The sequence below is a fragment of the Lissotriton helveticus genome, chromosome 2_1 (genome assembly GCF_964261635.1).
Source record: "Lissotriton helveticus chromosome 2_1, aLisHel1.1, whole genome shotgun sequence".
Taxonomy (NCBI): Eukaryota; Metazoa; Chordata; class Amphibia; order Caudata; family Salamandridae; genus Lissotriton; species Lissotriton helveticus.
This window is the reverse complement of record NC_136059.1, coordinates 1230874917-1230891630: the sequence shown is the minus strand read 5'-3', so window position 1 is coordinate 1230891630 and position 16714 is coordinate 1230874917.

Here is a 16714-nt window from a genome sequence, read left to right as displayed (position 1 = left end):
CGGATGTATGACGTTACAACGCATACTTTTACAACACCTACCTTTACATCGCAAGTTTTACAACGCATACCTTTACAACACATAGTGCTTTTAGGCGCTGGATAGTGAATAGTTTAATTTACTATTCCAACTTCAGTCCCCGTAGATAGTAGGGAAGGTGTTGGTTAGTACATTAAAACTATTCCCTATCCTAGAGCGCCCCCCAGCGCAATGCGTTGTAATGGTTTGCGTTGTAAAAGTTGCGTCGTAAAGGCACTGCGTGGTAAAAGTTGCGTTGTAAAGGATGTTTACCACAAAAGACACATGTTCCCTGAGAAGCAGGCTGGACTGAGGAATCAAAACCAGCCCTGCCAAAAATGCTCAAAACAACCCCAGGCCCTTCCTCTCCTAGTGCAGTCTCTCTCTTGCCAGCCATCCTTTCTCGCTCTCTCTCTTTCCTTCTCTCCTCTCTCTTCTCTCCCTCTTTAATCACCTTCTCTCTACATTCCCCTCCCTCTCTTTCTCTCTCTCTTGAAGCCTTCCCATGCCTGTTGTAATTAACCTCAGGAAGCTGAAGAAAGTGAGAGGGGTGCCAGGAGCAACCCCAAGCTTCAAAAACTGGCCTCCATTGGTCTCCAGCCCACCGGGGAAATACCTGGTGAAATAAAAGACAGTCCCAGCCCACTTGATGAGGGAGAATGAGGTTTATTTGAAAGATAGACGAATGCAAGAGGAACTAACATACTTGCTGTTGGGCTTTTTGCAGTTATTATTATTTTTTACTTTTACACATGGACTATAAAAAATCTTTGGTGAGGGAATCAAGACAAGAGGAAGGGACTCGTAGGACTGCCCTGTTTATAGTGTGATGCTGTTTTTCGTTTGTCTTTACACGTCCTGCTTTGGCGAACAGGATTGTAGATATTTTAATTGTGTTTAAGTGCTGTATAAATAAACAGTAACAAAAAAGAGATGGCATAATATTCAACTCCTTTGTCTTTAATAAAATCAGGACTCTCCTTCACAACTGCAAAGGAGAATCAGCAATTTCGTCCCTGTGTTCATCCACCGGAGAAAAATATTTTTGTATTGATCGTTCAATGGAAATGTGATGTTGCACTTTTCATGTGGCTTAAATGTCAGTAATATATCTGAAATCTGGAAAGTGCATACAGTGCTACCCGTATTATGCATGTGTGTTATCGTTGGGCTGCACAGTGTTTATGTGTGTCAGGTTTTCTTTTGACTATCCTTATATTCCAGTCCTCCAAGACAGTAAAGCAGAGCAACTAATTTAAGCTCTGAATACCGCTGCTTGTTTTAAAGTCCCAAAGTTGTTTCACTCTGCTTGTATTCACACCACGCATCAGTCACAGGCGAGACACAGACGAAGATTAGATTTTTTGCTGTACGATGTACACCAGGGTATATTATTTTTTACTTGTGCCTGGAAGGTTTAATTGAAAATCTGAAACTGATTATGCTGTTTGGGCACCCCAGCTATTTCTCTTTTGTTAATGGCTTAGTTTCAATCAAAACCTTATTTGATTAGACCTTCATGTTGTGGCTGGTGAAAAACAAAAAACATTGGCAAAGCTGATGCTGGCTTTTGGTACTGCCTTTTAAACGCAGTTTTTGCCTGATTATGTCTGATGATGTTTTTATCTGATTATGTGTGTAGAATGGAACATCATTGTGGCGACTGATGTGCTTCCCTGGTTTAATCATTTTGATTGTCAATCATCTTTCTATAGAATGTGCATCTATTTCACTGACAAACTTACATATTTCTTCCCACTGTGGCCTTCTTTACTAAAAATATATATATTTGTATAGATCTAACCTTTCCCACCATTCCCTGCATGCCTTTTTATAGCATATTGCATCAATAACTCTTGAGAAATGAAATAAACAAAACTTAATCGAACTAAAACATTGCTTCTGTCATGTCGTTGAAATATATTAAGTTTTAACATAAGTTCTCTGCATTAAAATGTGCATTCTCAGGTCCTACCTACAGGGTGCGCCGTCAGCTCATGCGGGGGCTGTGCATAGAGGAAGGGGAGCTGGCTGGAGCACAAGGGAGGGAGGAATTGCGGCTCAGTAGGAAAATAGCAGAAACATGGGATAGGCGTGATGCATATACCCTTACACAATACAGGCAACAATTGCATTGGAAGGGCGACTAATTGGGCAGGTTACTGGCTTAGCTCCTCCAGAGGGAGAGTCACCCTCGTCCAGTGATTCATCTGATAGTACCTGATGGAAGGGTGGCGGCTTCAAGGGCCAAGGTAGTGGCAGCCTTCCAGCGACATTTGAAGGGGGTGTATGGGGGGGTCGCAGTAGTTCTTTGGACCGCATACAGGATTTCTTTTTACCTCTGAATATCCCACTGCTGAAAGCAGTAGCAGTAGGTAAACTTGATGCTGAGATTACTCTTGAGGAACTTAGGGCTGCCTTTACCTAAGAACAAACCTCCAGGAGGGGATGGATTCCCAGCAGAATTTTATCAGGGATTCATAGCGACACTTACCCAGCCTTTGTTCCGGGAGTCCTTAGAAGCTAAAGAGAAAAGGGAACTCTCATCTAGTATGTGCAAAGGCCTTATTTACATGCTACCTATGTATGGGGGGGGGTCGGAGTTGGCCTTGGATGCTGCCCAGAGGCGCACCTACAGTGAAATTTGGCGGGGGGGCTAAGAAAAAATTTCGGGGGGGCTGAATCTATAGGCAATTGGCAGAGTCGAGCTGCAGGGGCTCTTAGAAGGGGTGAAACAACAACAAATCTCCATTAACATACACAAGGTCTTTTAAAGACCTGTGAAGTGCTTGTGTGCGGCAGTGAGCGGGCGGAAAGTGTCTCATCCCGGGCAGCCACACACGACGGGGGGGGGGGGCTGAAGTCCTTTGAGGCCAATGGGTGTTGCGTGCCTGATGCTGCCTCATACCAGTCCCTCACACTGATAAATTAGGTAATCAAAATATTAAGTAAACTCTTACACTAGAACCCGGTCCTGGTGATCACTGGTCTGGCCCATGTAGACTAATATGGCTTTATTTCTGGCCATAGCACGACCTTGACCTTGAGGCCCTTACACATGTGCTTCACGAGGTGGAAGACAGTCAGGAGGAGATGGTGTTGGCCTCAATTGATACTGAAAAAGAATTTATTTCACTGGACCTGGGATATTTGTTAGAGGTGATGAAAGCCATGAGGCTAGGACCAAAATTTAGAGCCTGGATGCAATTGTTATACACTGGCCCCCTGGCATGAATGAAGTTACTACCCAGAACAAATATTGAACACAGCAAAAAATCAGGTACATGAAATTCAACGTATGGATTTATTAAGACAACATAGAGTAAAAACTGATAACGACCGGATGGTCATTGTATCCAGATATTCTAATGTAAGCTTGATGTTCAAAACCATTATACTAAAACATTGGCCAATGCTACAAGTGGAACCAGATTTTCAAGATATGTTTAAGCCTAGACCCCTATTTGCTTATACAGGAGGAAGAAACCTAGGGGAAATCTTAAAACAACCCAAGCAAAATGAAGAGGCCTCGAGAGGAACAAGACCATGTAACAATTGTAATAATTGCCACAACATCATTCCAGGAACAAAGGTAACACATCCAATGAAAGGACATGATATACCATTGAGAGTAACAGCAACTTGCGATACCAACAATCTTATATATCTATTGAAATGCCCCTGCGGCATGGTATATGTTGGAAAAACTGAACGTAAACTCAAGACTCGTCTCAACGAACATAAATCCAACATCAGAACCAAAAATCTTAAATCATCAGTAGCAAGTCACTTTCTAGAAAAGAACCACAACATCTCGCAACTAAAGTTTTTGGTGTTAGAAACTGTTGAAAAAATAGAAGGAAGAGACAATAACAGGACACTACTACAACGAGAAAATCATTGGATTTACAGATTGAACTCAATTAAACCATATGGACTCAATGAACGCATTGAGTTCGCATGTTACTTATGAGTCACTTTAACCCATATCATATGGGCAGCTCTATACTGACATTCCGATTGGCCCTTAATGTGAATACCACATGAAATTAATTTCCAATTTTAATATTTTATTTTTTCACTTTCACGTTATTATTATCCTGTCATAACGTAGGATCATTATTTGAAAATGTGATTATTGTAAATATATATTATGTTATTGTTTGAATCACACTCGCGCGATTAACCATAGTCCCATTTCTTTGAGTATGACTAAATACCCACGTGACTGTATCACTTCCTGGTTTCGTCAATGAAACCCGACAGGGAAGACCTAAACTCCCACGAGCCATAGAGCACGCTGACCATGCTGTTAACTGATTCAATCCGTGAGTAAGTAACCGTTAGCTGATAGGACAGCTCGCCACTGGTTGCGACGAGCCGTCTTAAATGTATGATAGCTAATCTTGCACGTTACCGTTATTTAAACGCTTTACAGCGTATTTTATAACTTAGGGCACTGCGTTTTTTTACTTCGTGCACATATGATTTAGAATGTGTTAGTATCCCTTCACCTATTACTTTAACAGCATGAATTGTTTTAACAGACCCAGTTATACTTGTGGACTGTATGACCCTTTGAACATGATTCAGTTATCATTTGCACTTTAGCATCACATTCGAATGATTCATAGTATACGCCCATTAAGTCTTTCTTTGAGGGTTTAAATTCATCTTGTTTGTTAGGATTTAATGCTTATGTTTCTACATGTGGTAATATATTTAGAACAACATATGTCGTTTTTTGTTTAGATGCTCCCCGACGAAGGGTATGACCCGAAATGCATTGGAGCGGATTTAATCATGTATGAAATGGATTCAAACATGTATTTTCAACAAAAACTTTATTGATATTTGAAAAAAATGTGATTATACTCAACATAAGGATAATAAATTACTCAAATTCATCGAAGTTTGTTTTTTGAAATATAGAGGAGGATTTCACCGCCAAAGAGAGTGCCCTAAGGGATGTTATCAGTTTTCAACTGATCACACTACATTTATATGAATGAAGTTAGGACATTATAGATCAGACCAGTGAGATATAGAAAGTGGCACATGAAAGGGATGACCGCTGTCGCTCCTCTTGTTTATCTGGCAGTAAAGTTGGTGGCAGTACAGGGATGCAGGGTCATGCATGAATGGGGGATAAAGTTGGAGGGCACTAGACATATTATTTCATTGGATGCTGATGATGCGCTGTGTTATTTCAGAGTACCTATGACGTCCGTGGCGGTGCTATTGGAGTCATTGAGAGAGCTTGGGCAGGTTTACGGACATAACATCATTAAAACAAAATTCATTATTGTTCCCATTGGTGGCACTGGTTTGGGTACCTAGGGAGCGATTTTCAGATCTTGGGCTGCTGTGGGAGACAGCCCACTTGCTATATTTGGGTATGATGTTAGCAGACATGCACAAAAAACAACTACAGTACAATACTGAGCAGGAGGTTGGCTCCTTGAAAGCATCTGTACAATTCTGCAACACCATACCACTATCACTAATGGGAACACTATCAGTATCTAAGATGGTGTTTCTACCCCGCTGCCTATATGTGATCGAGAATTCCTTGTGTCCACTGCAGGCGGGTGTCTTTCGGTAGTTGAAAACCCTACTTACCTCTCCTATTTTGGTGGAAAGGAGGAGCAGGGTGTCTCGTCTGACTTTAAAGAATGTACAAGAAGAAGGAGGACTAGGTTTCCTCATCCTGGAATATTAATACCCTTCCCATACGAAACATGTGGTGAAATGGATGGACGGAGAAAATAACTATGAGAAGGATCTCCTGGTGGGCATGGTGGAGGGACTGGATCTCTCAGGGTTACTGATGGCAGGAGCAGGTGTGACCTTCATGGCACCCTACTTGGTTAGCCAGATGGCTGCAGTATGGCACAAAATGGCTGCAGTATGGCACAGATGATAATAGTGGTGGGCAGGAGGGCCCCCTTTCATATGGAGTTACCACTGTGGGTTGTAGCTCCACTACACCATTTGGAGGCAGTTATTTCATTTCAGAATTAGATCAAGGGAGGTTGTTATGAGACGTTGGCCTGGTATATGCTGACCACTAATTATAGTGATTCAGAAAAGGGGGTGGTGATGAACAGAGTGTCTGAATTAAGCAGACCACTCTTACCCAGTCCAAAGATCAGGGCTTGATCCATCACCGTTATTTAGCTCACTGCCCCATCCCAGCTCAGAACCTGGCTATATGCAAATTAGTCTGTCCCTGGCCCAGTGCATCATGGGAACAGGGCAGACCAAACTACCAAGCCAATTCTTCACCAGAAAGGAGACAAGCCGAAGACGGCTGTAATGCCAGAAACCGGTCCCCGGAAGCTTGTTTCCTTCCCAGTGTAAGAATTGGCTTGTGTAGTCTGGTCTGCCCTGTTCCCATGATGCACTGGGCCAGGGACAGACTAATTTGCATACAGCCAGGTTCTGAAACTGGGATGGTGCAATGAGCTAAAAAACGGTGTTGGATCTAGCCCTGATCTCTTGACTGGGTGAGAGTATTCTGCTTAATTCAGAGACTCTGTCCATCACCACCCCTTGTTGCACTAATTATAGTGGGCACCTTGTACCAGTTCAAACATCCCTTATTGATGATTAGGTTAAAGAAAACCTTTATTGAAAGCTATCCTAGTGGTAGCTATTGAGAGCAGCATTCAGGCTAAGTCTCAAAGGAATGTAAAGTGCTTGTTTTACCAGAACAGAACATCCTGAATGACCAAATGAAAGGAGAACCACACAATGAATATATAAACGATATGTATTTATTACTAAACACTCTCTACTAACCTCTTTATGAGATTAGAGAACAAAACACACAATATTACATCACTAGGACGACAGTAAGTAGCACCAGGCAGAGATCAAACCGTATACTAAGAAAGTGGTATAACAACCATAACTTGACTAGACACAGTGCCTAGAGCACGTAGAATCGCTGGGACCCCAAGGAACCACCCAAGGTAGTGACACAGGGGACCCATTGGGGACAGCTGCAGTGTGAGAACACAGGTGCGTGCTCCGTACAACTTTATGGGAAAGTCGCAGATGGAATTTTAGAGATTAAGGACACTTCGGCGACGACTTTGAGCAAACCCTTTCAAGTACAGAAGGTTCTAAGGCCAGCACCCTTGTGAGCACCGGAGTACTCCTTTCACCTATTCCATGGAAGCCGGGTGCATAGGTGTCAATTGATGTCAGAAATCTTAGTTGTTATCCATGGCGTGAAGCAAAAAAATGCTGCTGCCGTGAAGAGGAAAAGTGTCCGGTGGAATCCAAGCCTGGATTCGAGGTGAGAAGGACCTGAAAGCAGAGGGGATAGAGTCTGGGTCACTTCAGGGTGACCAGGGGTTCGGTAGACGAATGCCCACCGATGTTGGGTGCTTCAGGTGAGATGACGCGATGCTTGACTCTGCAGCCACGGGGATCAGGAGATTTCGATGTGAACTAAGTCTGGAAGTGAGCTGTCCCACGAAGGGTGTCGAGTGCTGAGGGGGTCAATGTTTGGATGGAACACAACAAGCCTTGGCAACTGCAACCCACGCGGTCAGAGGAAATCAGCTTCGGTGAGGACCAGCAAGGTCCTGGGGACTTTCCAAACAATGTAGAGTCAGAACACATCTGGGGCAACCAGGAAAGTCCATGGAAAGTCAAAGAGACCTTCAAAGGGACCCACAGGCCAACAGGCCAGGGATCACAAAGGGAATCACGAAGTACCAGCCCACCGAACACTCGTGGAGTGTAGGCCGGAAATCTTCAGTGGAAACACTGCTCGGGGTCAGGACTACAAGTAGCCCAAAGCACAGCCTCAGGGATTTACGAAAAGCATATGCTGCTGCAAATGTACACAATGTACAGAGGTTCGGGTTGCACGGTCCCCACGAGGGATACGGGCCTTAGAATACCTGAGAGCATAGATCAACCTCAGAAACCTCGGGAACACACCTTCTGTGTTGTAGAAATCTTCGGAGTCCTCAGGAGCTTCGGAGATGCAAACCAGTCAGACGTGTTTAGATGCCTGCTTAGCAGGGGAGTAACTCCTTTACTCCAAGGGATATTCTTCAGTCATCCAGCATTGTGCAGATCGTCGAAGTACTTGGTTTCTGTAGCAGAGTTTAGTCCAGGTAAAATCTAAAGTCCTGCAGTCTGGGGTTCCTACTTTATACCCAAGGATGGGGTGGGACACACTCTGGGGACCCACCTATGGGAGGGTCAGGACAGAAGGGTGGCTACACCCATGTCCTTTGTCCAATTTCGAACCAGAACAGGAGCAAATGGCTCCTGCAACCGGTTTGAGCTAGACTATGCACAGGGACACCAAATGTGCTCCCAGTGCAGACATCAAAGCACTCTCAGAGTGCACCCACCCAGCCCCAATACACTAAAGCCTGTCTGGGAGGTGGTTACACCTCCCTGTGACAGGAAGCCTATTGTCAAGCCTTCCCCTGCTCGAGCTTGGCTCAGCAGCAAGAGGGCAGACTCGTGTCTGTGGCTGACAGCATCCATTTTGTGATGCCCTTATCGAGAAAGCGGGTACCAAGTGTACAGGTGTGTCGCATATGGCCCTTTAGGAGGGGGGAATCATACCTCCCCCGCCAGTTACTGGCGGGGAGGTAAGATTCCAAGGTGTTTGACACCAAACACGACATGTTTCTAAGCAGCTGTTTTAAAGTTAGCATTTACCGCGAGGTTATAATGCACTTAATTTAATTAATTGTGGGTTTCTAAAGCGCTAGAATCGACTCCCGAAGGAGTATCTCTGTGCTGTAGACTGCTGGGGAACCCGTCCTGGCTTTCCCTGTGAGATGGTCCCTACTGGGTATCTCCAAGGTGAAACCAGGCATCCCCGGCGTATGTTGGGGGCCGTTTTGGAGATGAGGCAAGCTAATGCCCAGAGTTGCCGAGTGTGATCCCTGGTTAGAGTAGGCACCGAGGCAAGAATTATCGAGTCCGCTGACCCTGGTCCTCGACCCTGCCGCGTCGGGAATAGAACCCTGGTCCCAGGCCGTCCTCTGCTTCCAGGTCTGCCACCTCTAACCAGTGAGCCACACCACTCCACTTAAGTATATATGGTTGGCTGCATCAAAACAACTCCGGAAAATAGGTTACGACGGCTGCAGAGGGGCTCTGCTCATGCATGGGCACCCTCTCACATAAAATCTAGCACCCTGCCTTGAGGATTAATAAGGCATGCCATAGGGGTGACTGGTAGGTTTATATGTGCAGTGATATATGATAGATAGAGTGAACCTATATCTAAGTAAGGGGTGCATGCACCTACTTACACAGGTTGCAGTAGCAGACCTGTGGTGTCAGTTTGAGTGGTCTTTCAGGGTGGCACAAAATATGCTGCAGCCCCTGCGAGGCCTCTGGGGTACCTATGCCCTGGGTACATACTATACCATATACTAGGGACTGATAAGGGTGCCCCAGAATCCAATCTGGAGTGCACCTAAAGTACATGAAATCAATTTAGAGGAGAAAGCAGCTAGGCTGGGGTCCTGGATAGCACTATCCCAGCCAGTCTACGTCGAAAACAGTGAAACATCAGCAAAAAGTGGGGGTAACTATAAGAAGCAGATCCTACTCTCCTACAGTTGTGAATTGGTTGGAGACCTATATCCTAAAGATGTCTCTATATCCTTTGAGGAGGTGCAAACTCGGTTGGGGCTGGAACCCAGGAACTTTTTACACTACAAGGCTGTATTGCATACTGTTATTGCAGTCTGGACGTCTATCCCGGTGGCGCTACACGAGTTGGCCAAACTGGCGTCTGAGCAACACCGTAAATCATTAATTTACCAGGCGCTGCAGGCTGATACCATCAGTGGCCCGTTGAGAGTTTTAAATATTTGAGAGGGAGATCTTGGGGCACTATTCTAAGACATGGACTTAATAAAGTCTCTTTCCAGTAACACCCGTTCCCAAATGATACACTTATATGACCCTGATAGGTATGCATAGAATGCCAGATGTGTGTCCCTGATACGGAGCGGAGGGGACAGACTCCATGCACCCGAAGTGGTCCTGCAAGCAGGTGAGAGACCTCTGGGTGAAAGTAAAGAAAGGTTGTTCCATACCACTGCGCTCACTTGCTGTTACACCACAGCCTGCCTCCTGGGTGCCCCAGAGGAGACACAAAATGACTTACAGGTTCCTGCAGATGGCACTGTTATTGGGGGGGAGGTTAGTGGCCATCACTTAGATGCCCCTACTGAGGGTCTTCGGTTGGGGATGTCACTGAATGGTCAGTGGCAGAGGAAACCCAAATGCCATGCACTTCCCCAGATGCTAAACACCCAGCTAGTTGGAAGTCTGTGACAAAATTCTTCGGTCTTTGGGGATGACTCCACAGACGCTGAAGTACAGCATTAGAATGGCAGCACGGGGTCGAGGTGGGCAAAGGTGAATGATCATGCTAGTTGCATTGAGTGTCTCTGATTGTATATACCTCTAGCCTCGCCTGTGATGATTTGCAATTGTACTTGTTATTATGAAACAAATTCAGGGATGTCCCTGATGCTATTTTATTGTGACTGTGGGTTGCAGTTCTGCATTGTTTTGTGTTGTTTTTTGTTTTTAAACCAACAAATAACGTTTTTTTTTTTTATTCTCTTTCATCACATGCCTATTTGTTTTTGCCTGACTGCAACATCTATTTGACATCTGTTCATGATGAGGTAGTATTTTATAGTTGAAGTTCACATAAACTTCTGTAGCAACTTCCTTAATGTACCCAACCTTCCTAGGACTTCAACGTTAACGCCAATGACACTGAACCAATGCAAAAAATATCTGTATACTGACATAAAATGACACACAAGACAGGACAAAATCATAAGGAAAACTGTGTTATTGTGACAATGACCAGAGAGGAGGTTTTTATATGAGATGAATCCCCTGTCTCTAACTGGAAAGCAACACGATCACCACCAGGATACAGGAAATGTACTGGAGTTAAACCAGCTATAATTTCAATTGCACCAAGTGGCGATGAGAAGCCTATGGATCCTAAGAGCCAAACAGGGAGTGATGCCAGCCCTGATCTCACTGCAACAGACCTCAAGAACTCAATCCTCATCGAAGACAAGCTAAGGTGCTCATGCCACACACTAAAAAGTGGAGAAATGTGGTGTTGTGACCTGATCCCAGCAGCTGAGTCCCAGACTGGTCAATGAACATCATTTTGATGATGACAATTTCCTGCCCCAGAAAGAAGAACGAAAGTGCCTTTTAGCTTCATGGTGGTAGACAAGATCCACCAGTAGAGAAAGAAGCATTAACAGTGCTGGTGGAAGGGGGTCGTGGCTAACCACCGAACATGGCGGTCGCATAACTGTGAAGCTCCCGTCCTTTAATCCGACATCCCTGCCATATCGACTGAACATCCGTTGCATCAGCCAATACTGGCCGACATGGGCAATCACCACACTCCAGAGTGATTGTGTACCCCCGGAGACACCCAGTTTCCCCGCCGTATTCCATGAAATGAAAACCGATCATGTCGGTAACAAATTGGCGGACCCCTCCTTTCGCTGATGCGAGGTGGGCCTGTGAAGATACGATGCAGCGCTGGGGACACAATCGGCTATAATGAGGCCCACCCATGACAATCGGGCTTTTGTGCCCTGTACCAACCCGAGACCTCACCAACACCTGGCTGTGAGTAACGGCGCCGGTCGGGTCTGGGAAAGAAGTTTCCACACTGCGGGGCTAACAGGGGCTGCATCGGGCAGCGATGCCGAAAGCATGATTCAGGATGCGCCAGCCGGGGTCACCCAAGCCGCTTCCTTGGAGAACAAGGTGAGAAAGCAGACCGGGTTGGGGCGGAGCCTAGCATTCAATCGGCAGTTGTACAGAGCTGCACCGGGTGGGCCTTACGTGTACAAATTTGAGACACTTAGCGATGCGAAGGAAGTTGAGTCCACTGTCGGGAGGAAAGCGAGGTCAGGTTTGCGTACTGCAGGCGTGGGCTGCAACAGCGGACTCCCCCCATCGAGCCAATGCCCATGCAGAATTAAATAGCCCAGCCAGACTGAGGCACTGGAAAGGAGGCTTCCTTTGGGATCCTGGGTGGAGTACCACGCTGGGCCTACAGGGGGGGCTGGTGGTCACTCCAGAGAAGAAGAGAGCTTGTGCAGAGAGCAACAGAGACGGCCCTTTCTCCTGCCCGGCCCAGGAGCTGTAGCCCCGAGGGGGCCAACACTGACCTAATCCTGGCACATATCATCGGGCACAGTATTATGCTATTGGACATTAATTCAGACCTGGGGCCATGTGATATATATCCGCACAGTGACCAGCTCATTAGGCGTCACTCAGGAATTACCAAGACCAAACAATTAGCAAGCACAGCATACAAATTTCTACATATCTGTCGGGCCACCACCTACAACTAAGCTACAAGATAGCCATTTGCGAAGAAAACACCAGCGGATGGAACAAAATACGTGGAGCAACAAAGCTACGATTGCCTTAAAAGCGTGCCTGGTGGTGTACAACCTCTAATCACCAAGTGCAATCCCAAATCACCTCTCGGCGCAGGAACTGCATCAAAATGGGATGGACAAAGGGGAGATATCAGGAAGTTGAAGATACAAATCCTACTTCTGCCCCCATTGCAGAAGACGCACAACAAACTGGACCTTATCTTACATGAAATAAGACAATCCCACACAGTAATGGAGCAACAACTGGGATCGCTCACCACAGAGGTTGCTCTTATTAGAGTGGACCACAAGAAGCTAGCAAACAAGGTGAGCGCCAACAAAACTGCATTGCAAGAACTAATCCCAAAGCAAAAAGAACACTGCAAAACATTTGAGCACCTACATCACCAAATCACAATATTGCAAGAGCAGATGAAAGACGTAGAAGGGCAATCGCACCAAAATATTGTTCGCATTATAGGGCTGCCAGAGAACACCCAAGTTCAGAGTGCAATGCTATTAATTGAAACGTGGCTGCAGACTATGCTGCCAGCAGGAAGGTTAACGGAAAAGTTTTGTGTGGAGAGAGCTCAGAGTCCCCACTAGAAGAAGAGTGCCCGGAATGCCGCCTCGCCCTATAGTCGCTTGAGTGCTCAACTACAGGGACTGCGACCAAATTCTGCAGGTGGCGAGAGAAAAGCTCTGATCAAGCAAGACAATGTGCGCGTTTCACTATTCCCTGAGTACACATTGCAAGTTCGTAAGAAACGTGCCTCATATCAAGGAGTCAAACAACACCTTCAATCTCTAAACCTAAAATACGCCCTCCTGTACCCAGCAGAGCTTAAAATAATGCACAATCAGAAAAGCTAATTTTTTGACACCTCTGCTGAAGCGTTGGATTGGCTCGAGCACACCTTTCCTGATTTACCCATTAACCCGGCCCGCAGATGAATCGCCGAACCACAACCTGGCAGGCGGCAAACTCAATGTAGGCGCCCTGACACATGGAGACAAGAAGAGGACCTAGCTCCCACACCTGAGCAAATGTTGGAGGGGCAAAGATTGGAACTGATATCTGCCGCCATACTCCGAGAACTCAGAGCAATCACAGATGAAGAATCTTCCACAGGTGACACAGTGCAATCAGAACCGGACACTAGCCAACTACTCTTCCCAACCATGACTCCACAGATGGCAAATGAACTACTTAACTAAGTTTGACAACACAGATTCTCATTATCCCGCAGACCAATTCAAGAAGATGCACTTTCACTGCATAGATGCCAGAAATTAACCAAAAGGTGCACAAGCTAATAGCATACTACTTGGAGGCCACTCTTGATAGGGGTGAGAAAACCCGCACTGCCACACTAGACAAACTGAGCAATGTAGACAGATGGAACCCCTTAGTGAAAGGAGGTAACAAGAATTATCTATGATTAATGAATACACCAGAGGCTTACATAAACTAAGGCCTACATCAGACTCTCGAAAGGGAACATTACTAATGGTCCAGAGACTTGATCACTAATGTCGGGCGGGGTGGGCTGGACTTCTAGGATGGGAAGCTACATCCCTCTCCGAGATACTAATTGGGAGTTCCTGAAGATCCCAAACATTGTAAGCCAATCATGGCACCTACGGCAGATGTAAATTCTAAAACCTTAGAGTTAAGAAGAACTCTTCATGAAGTTTGGTCGTACAAAGGTCCACAGTTGGACCGAGTATTCGGTTGTTTTAAGGGCGCCATAACACTTACACTTAGAAACGATTAGTTTTTAGCATTACACAATAAACTCCAATATGGATTCGATACAGCACTATAACTATCTCACCTGGAACATATGGGGAATGGGATTGTTACACAAACAACACAGAATACATGCCCATCTAGCCAGGTGTGAAGCACAAATAGTGCTATTACAGGAGACACATTCAATAGCAGCACATGCCACTAAACTACAAAAAAAATGTAGGGAAAAACTGCATGCCACAACTTACTCCAAGGGAGCAGCAGTGTGGATATGCTCAGGGATACCTTTTGTAGCACACGAGTGGCATTTAGACAAAGAGGGCAGGTATGTGCTACTTCGAGGAGACTTAGATGGCAGACCAATAGTGATAGGGAGTTTATGCTCTCCAATACAGAACAGAACACTTTTTACACTCAAGTGGGCGCTGCGCTCTCAGACAGGACCGAACTCCCCTAGGACTAGGAGGTGAATATAATGCAATACTAGATACCACACAGGGCCTATCCCACCCCACCATCCCCGGAGCTCTCACAACACGCCAGGCTATGTCGTTGCAGATCTGGGCGCAGGGGTGGTCCCTACAAGAAATATGGCGAAGTCACAACAAGGGTATGCGAGAATACTCTAATTATTCACCTATTCACGATCTCCACACTGGAATTGACCACATATTCTGTAGTGCATCGCTCCTAACACAAGTCACCCGTATGGCATACATAGGGAAAACATTATCAGATCATAGCACACTAGAATCCACAATCACTTGGGGATGGTCCCCTCCCTGTTTCACACATGGAGGCTAAATCCTTGCCATTTGGAAGACGGGGTGTTCAGAGACACACTGGCTTCAACCATCACAAACTACTTTACTGAAAACGCCGGCTCAGCTTCTTCGGTAAGTGTGGAATGGGAAGCATTGAAAGTAGTCCTGCACAGCACCGCGATCAGCACTGCTACACGAGCTCGTCACCAGGTGAATAGGGAGCTAACACAGGTCGAGGATAAATTAAGTAAGCTTGCGAACGAGGCAGCACTTGATCCTTCTGCAAAACCGGAGCTCCGAGAGGCCCGCATACAATATTCAGAGCTATTGGAATAACTATGCGTCATATATTACCGAGCTTACACGCATAAAGTACACACCAAAGCAGACAGGCCAGATGCACTACTAGTGCGTATTCTTAAAAACGCCCCTCCTCCAGCGCCAATAATCGAAATTATGTCATTCCAGGACATACGGGCAACCACACAAGCGGATATAACTAAAGGCTTCTATGATCACTACAAACTATTATATACCGCTCCATAAAGAGCACACCCACAAGGGCTCCACTCCTTTTTAGATGTAACCAACCTACTCCAAATAGCTGAAGAGGCACAAAACACACTAGCTTATCCTATTACATCAGCCGAAATAAATGCAGCGATCAAGGGGCTTCCTAAAAACAAAACTCCAGGTCTAGACGGTCTGCCAGCAGACCTATACACCACTTATGCACATCAATTGATCCACCACCTTAAGAAATTATATAATGAAGCTTACAAAACTGGCTCTCTGCCACCAACTATGGTACAAGATAACCTTGCTGCCCAAACCCGGTAGAGATGATACCAAATTAACGGCACACCGCCCTCTTTCCCTGCTGAATACAGTGTACAAAATCCTAAGCAAAAAAATTTGCCAATCGTTTACAACCCCTCTTAACGAAACTAGTACACATTGATCAATGTGGCTTCATCCCGGCACGTAATACATCCCTCAGCATACGCAGGCTCTGTAACGTAATGTTTGCTTGTGCCACAGAGACACCGGAGGCGGCATGTATTTCACTGGATATCTCCTAAGCATTTGATACATTAAGCTGGGATTACATGCTGACCATCTTACAAAAAATTGGAATCCCACAAGAATATACAAGATGGATCTAGCTGCTTTACCACCTCCCAACGGCCAGGGTACGCACCGGAGCACATATATCACAAATATACAATATATAAAGGGGCATAAAACAAGGCTGCCATTATCGGCTATGTTATTCGTGCTCGCATTAGAACCACTAGCCAACAGAATACGTGGTGTATCCAATGACTGGGGTATCACTATCGACCGCACCCACCATGCAATATCACTGTACGCAGAAAACATTATAATTTACACCAGAAGACTGCAGGACAACCTAGACACTATAGCATAGGTCTTTACAGACTTTGAATCCATTGTGAGGCTGGCCTTAAACTATGAAAAATATTCTGCATTTCCCTTTGGAAATACAACCGATAGCCAAACCACTCCCTTCGGAAACCGAAATATAACAATAGCCCACACTACATTCCAGTACTTAGGAATACAAATATATAGAAGCCAGCAGGATCTCATGAAGGGTACTTACAAAAAGCAGTAAGTTCACTAAGGGCTCCGATCACCTTTTGGACGTCCCTACCTCTATCAGTGGCCGGAAGACTAGCCATATCGAAAATGGTAATGCTCCAGCGCCT